The sequence below is a fragment of the Hevea brasiliensis genome, chromosome 14 (genome assembly GCF_030052815.1).
Source record: "Hevea brasiliensis isolate MT/VB/25A 57/8 chromosome 14, ASM3005281v1, whole genome shotgun sequence".
Classification (NCBI taxonomy): domain Eukaryota; kingdom Viridiplantae; phylum Streptophyta; class Magnoliopsida; order Malpighiales; family Euphorbiaceae; genus Hevea; species Hevea brasiliensis.
Genome location: NC_079506.1, coordinates 85,537,219 through 85,543,517, shown reverse-complemented (window position 1 = coordinate 85,543,517; position 6,299 = coordinate 85,537,219). Strand labels below are relative to the sequence as shown.

Sequence of the window (6,299 nt, the reverse complement as noted above, 5' to 3'; positions counted from 1 at the left end):
GCACTTAGAAATTGCTAATGACTTCTAGCTACATCAAACAATATAACATTGATATGGAAAGCGACTTTTTATTTTTATTTTTTAATTTTAATTTTATTTAATTTTAGATTGATATTTAAATTTAAAATTTTATAATTCTAAAAATAATTTTATTATATTGAACTAAAACCTAGTCATTGTTTTGGCTTTAATAAAAGAAGAAAGAAAAGTAAGGGAAGGGCAAGTCATTTGTCTTCTTCTTTGGTTTACCTGAATTATTTGAAAGAGAATTTAGTGAAGTACCTAGAAATTCCTAAAGACATCGGCATCTTTGAAATAATTGATAATTAATATGCATTTTTTTCTCTCCAAAATTCATTCATCCACTTATAAATAGCAAATGCTTACACAAATTTTTAATAACTCAACTTTTCAATTTTAGCTTTTCACTTCCTACTTCTAAATTTGTTCTGGAGAATGGGTAGTCTTCTATGGCTTGCTCACTTTCTCTGCTTCCTTTTGTTTCACTTTCATTTTCAAGCTTCTTCTTCTCTCTCTTTTTCTTTCAATTCCTCCTCTGCAGCCATGCTGTGCCAACATGACCAGGGCCGAGCCTTGCTCCAATTCAAGAAAACCTTTTCCATTAAAAGTGCTCCTTCTACTGGGATTTCCCCTTATCCCAAGCCTTATCACAAGACAGAGTCCTGGAAAGATGATACAAATTGCTGCTTGTGGGATGGGGTCACTTGCGATATAGAAACGGGGAATGTAATTGGCCTCAGCCTTTCTAATAGCTTGCTCTATGGTACCATCTATTCTAACAATCCTCTCTTCTTCCTTCCTCATCTTCAAAAACTCGACCTCTCTTACAATGATTTCAACAGTTCTTATATTTCATCCCAGTTTGGCCAGTTTTCGAATTTAACATATCTTAACTTAAGCAGTTCAAATTTGTAGGCCAATTTCCTTTAGAAATTTCTCATCTATCAAGTTTGGTTTCTCTTGATCTTTATAGGAACTATTATTTGATACTAGAAACCACTATTTTTAACAAGCTTGTTCAAAACCTAACCTAGTTACAGAAATTGGACTTGAGGGATGTAGACAGGTCTTTGGTTTCACCTAGTTCCTTGATGAATTTGTCTTCTTCTTTAGCATCTCTCAAACTTGAATTTTGTAAATTGCAAAGAAAATTCCCAGATATCAGTCATCTATCCAGATTGGTTTCACTTGATCTTTCTTTCAACTTTGATTTGATACTAGAAACCACTATTTTTAACAAGATTGTTCAAAATCTAACCCAATTACGAGAATTGAACTTGATTCATGTAAACATGTCTTTGACTGCACCTAGTTCCTTGATGAATTTGTCTTCATCTCTTACATCACTCAAACTTAGTCATTTGCAAGGAAGATTCCCAGATATGAGTCATCTATCCGGTTTCACTTGATCTTTCTCCCAATGGTTTGACAATAGAACCAATGATTTTTGACAAGCTTGTTAGAAATCTAACCCTAATAAGAGATTTAGACTTGAGCTTTGCAAACATGTCCATGGTTGAACCTTGTTCTTTGATGAATCTCTCTTCTTCTTTATCATCACTTGCACTCTGGTCTTGTGAATTGAAAGGGAAATTCCCAGACAACATAATTAAATTACCCAACCTCCAATTGCTCGAGTTACCATACAATGAAGATCTCAACGGTTCCTTACCTCGGCATAATTGGAATAATTCCCTCAGGTCTTTGTCTCTTTCTTCGACACAATTTCCGATATATTTAGACCATGGTTTTATTAGTAATTTCAAGTCTTTGGAAACTTTGAGGCTCGCTCGCTGCAATTTTAGAGTTTCAAAATTGGAATTGTTGGGTAAGTTGGCTCAACTCACTGTTTTGGATCTCTCCTTAAATAATTTCAGTGGTCAAATTCCATCCTCAGTTGGAAGCCTTAAGCAACTCTTTTCGTTGGACCTCTCCTGTAACAATTTCAGTGGTGAGATTCCCTCCTCATTTGAGAACCTTAAACAGCTTGAAACTTTGAACCTCCAAAACAACAATTTTGATGGCCAAATTCATAATTATTTTATGAACTTCACACAACTTTTTGATTTTAGCTTATCAGATAATCGGTTTACAGGCCCCATCCCTTTCCAATTAGGCAGGTTTTCATATCTATATCGTCTAGATTTGTCCAATAACTTCTTAAATGCAACAATACCCTCGTCTCTGTTTACCCTACCTCATTCAGGTCCATTCCAAGATAATCTATTGAGTTATATTGATTTGAGCAATAACAAGTTGCACGGCCTAATTCCAAGTTCAATTTTCAAATTTGTAGACTTGAGAGTTCTCATTCTCTCTTCCAATAAGTTGATAGGAGAAGTGTCTTCTGCAGTTTGCAATCTAAAATTCCTTGAAAGTCTTGACTTGTCAACAATAGTTTGAACGGCTTCATCCCACAATGTTTAGGAAATTTCAGCAACACCCTTTCAAGATTGCCTGGCATGAACAATTTCCATGGAACCATCCTCAAATATTTTCCATTGGCAACAACTTGAGATATTTGAACTTTAATAGAAATCAATTGCAGAGAAAATTCCACCGCCCATCTCCAATTGTAAATATTTGGAAATTTTAGATCTTGGCAACAATAATATAGATGACACATTTCCTCATTTTCTAGAAACTCTTTCAAGATGCGGGTTTTAGTGCTGCAATCCAATAAACTCCATGGTTTGGTGAAAGGGTCCTCTCAGCTTATTCTTTCTCAAAGCTATGAATTTTTACCTCTCTCATAACATCTTTATCGACCTTTACTGCAGAGTATTTCAATAATTTCAAAGCAATCATGAACTTTGATTTGAAAATGGAATACATGGCGGCACCAAATTATTCTTATGATTATTCAAAGGTGTTTGACATTCAAAGGATTAGAGATTGAGTTGTCCAATCACTTCTTACAACCATTGATTTGTCAAGCAATAAATTCACTGGAAAAATTCCACAGTCGATTGGAAAACTTAAATCACTTAAGCAGCTCAACTTATTTCACAATCAACTTATAGGCAATATTCAACCATCATTGGGTAATTTGAGCAATTTGGAATCACTAGACCTCTCTTCAAATCTTCTTGTTGGAAGGATTCCTACGCAGTGGGTAGATTTAACAGTTCTCCAATTATTTCGAGTTTCACATAATCAACTGAAAGGACCTATACCAAGGAAAGCAGCTTCAACACATTTGATAATGCTTCATATGAAGGAAATTTAGGATTGTGTGGATTTCCACTAGAAAAATGTGACAACGGAGAGAGGCAACAACCAACAGCATCAATAGAAAATGATTCCAAGTCAAAAAATGGATTTGGATGGAGAATTGTATTAGCATTGTAACACTCTCACTTTAGGTAGTTCGTACGTTCTAATGTTCCGGTGATCGATATCTGTCCTGACAGCTAAAATGTCTCAAACTATATTTAGACTAGAGTGAGTAGTCATAAATAGACCAAATAATAGTAAGAAAAATTAAGTAAAAATTTTAGAAATAAAATACAATGAAGTAAATGAGCCTGTTCTAGCGATGGGTGACCTAACTGAAGTTGTCTTCACGCCTAATAGCCCTAAACCCGAGGGAAATTCCGTGAAATAATTTTTGGGACTTCAGAGAAGAGTCATTGATGTTTCATGGCATTAAGATGCCAAGAAAATGCTTAGAAAAATTTTTAGATCAAGACAAATAATTTTAGTCTCATAAGCAAAACTAAGGGCATTTTGGTCATTTGACTTCAAAGACGATTTTTGACAAACTTGTCCATTTATGTAAGTGAATTACATGACATAAAAATATGAATAAAAATTCATGAAAATTAAATTGAAAATGAGTAGAAAAGAAAAGAAAATAAAATGAATTAAAATGGGACTTATGACATCACTATGATGTCATTTAAAAAGCTCCACCCAATCACCATTTGACAAACTAATAAAAAGGGATAAAAATGAAATAAAGATGAGATAAAAACAAAATAAATCAGCTGCCTTCTTCACCATAGGTGCCGAACCAAAGAGAAAGAGAGAGAGAGGAGAGAATCCACCATTGTTGATTAAAACTTCTCACAAAAATTCCTTTGATAAATCACCATAAAATTTTGAGCTTTCTTCACTAAACCTTCTCCTCACACCTTAAATCACCTCTAAGCAGCCATTAGAAGTAGAAATTGTGAAGATTTACAAGCTCAAGTAGGAGCTCCAAAGAGGTTAGTGTCCACTATCTTTATCTTTCTTTAAATTTAGGTCTAGGAAATTGAATTACATTGCAAATTTTGAGAAATTGAAATGAAAAACTTTGATATGCACACTTTATGTTTTCAATGGCCATAGAGAGGTTAGGACTTTGATGAATTCTTTGAATTAAAGTGATATATTGGCTGCCCTTAACATGAGTTTTATGATTAACACAATAATTGGGGGCTTAATGTATGAATTGGAAACCTTGGTCAATTAAGGTTAGGGTTTTGAATCAATAATTGGGGGTTGATATAATTGAGTATGAATTGTTGTTTTAATGGTCAATTAATGACCATTTGTTGTAGTTTGAACTGAAATTGGAGTGACTTGGGACATTAATTAGAGGAAAGGTGAGGTCGCTTTCATGAGTGCATTCCGACCTTTTGAGTCCAATGTACTTATGGGGTTATAACTCAAACTATGTAACTCCAATTGGTGCAAGACCAATTAGAGGTGAAACTAGACACATAATGCGACATTTTTTGTGAAGATACCATACCCAGAAAACCACAATAGAATGGCCTAAAAATTGACCTAATCCGAATAACACACATTCTGTCATATAAAATGACCAAATGAACAAAGGTTCATTTGGTCATAACTCAGTAGAAATGTCCAATTGACCTAAATTTTATATTAATAGAAAGTTTAGACAATTTAGGACAACTTTTATGAAGAACACCATCTCAAATTTTGACCATAAACCATTTGAAATGTCACAAAGATAAAGTACCAAAATTGCTGTCACATTCTACCCGTAAATTGGTAGATACTAATTCGGCCAGCCTTGCTAAAATTAGCATATCTTGAGCTAGAAAACTCCAAATGGAGTGATTCAAAAAGAGAATTAAAGAAGACACATAAAGGAACAACTTTCATGAATAAAGTTTTGTCAAAGTTTTAATGTAGCCAGATCCAATGGAACAGTGAATTTGGACCTCAAATTCTAAAAATTTAAAAATAAAACCTAGGAGGTTAAGAATTGAGTTTGGCAATCAATGCCAACAAAACTAAAATGCAAAATGTGGTATCTTGGTGAATTTATGCTTAACAAATTTATTATGAATTAAAAAGTCAATATTTGAAGGGAAATTGTCAAGTGAATAGTAACTACTAAAAAACTTAAGTTGCTAATGGAGTCAATGATACCCCACTTAAAGGATTTAATGTATACATAAATTATGAGAATAGGTAGAACTAATTGTATCCTCATCACAAATAGAACTTGGGAGACATTGCTAATATATTTTGAAATGTGGTTTGTAAATCAATATAAATAAAAATGTTCAATCTAGGATATGTAAAATGATGTAATAAATTAGATAAGGAATTATAAAGGAAAATAGATGATATAATTGATAAATTGTGAATTATGTAAATGAAATTCATCAATATATGCATTAGATGAAAATGAGTCTAGATATTACATTTCCACTAGGAAATAAAGTTTAGAATGTTACAACAAATATATATAATAGAGTATATAATGAAATAATTGACTCATTAATATTAAATGGTACATGAGAGAAAATAAGGGTAATTATAAATACCTAGTAAGTAAAGATATCTCTTGAATTACAAATGATAATTCATATAAATTTTGAAATGAATAAATGAATCACATAAATGTGTGAATATGACTTTAGTTCTCATTAGGAGAGAAAGGAATAGTATTTTGAGTACAATGGTACATGAGGACCATTGTTGTGAATTGTGATCAATATGAAGGATAAAATGAATGTATAAATTATGAGAAATGCATAAATTATATATAATTGTGATTTAAAAAAATTTATGTTTCCACTGAGAACAGAATTAAGTGATATAAATTGTAATTAAAACTTATAACGAATTAATGATATACTAATGCATATTAACACTTAATGGTACTTATGTACCCATGTAACGCTTAGACACGCAAAGCGATTGAATAGATTGGTACGCCAATGGGGTATTGTTTTAGCAAGATCGCTGTGAAGGCTTTATGCCTCTATTTATGACTTTATGCCGCACTCATAGTTTTTATGCCCAATTAC

General features: G+C 32.7%; 1 pseudogene; it reads left to right on the top strand.

Moving 5' to 3' along the window:
- Positions 1–456: 456 nt before the first annotated feature.
- LOC131173050 (receptor-like protein 9DC3) overlaps positions 457–6,299 on the top strand; it is an 8,083-nt pseudogene continuing 2,240 nt past the window's right edge.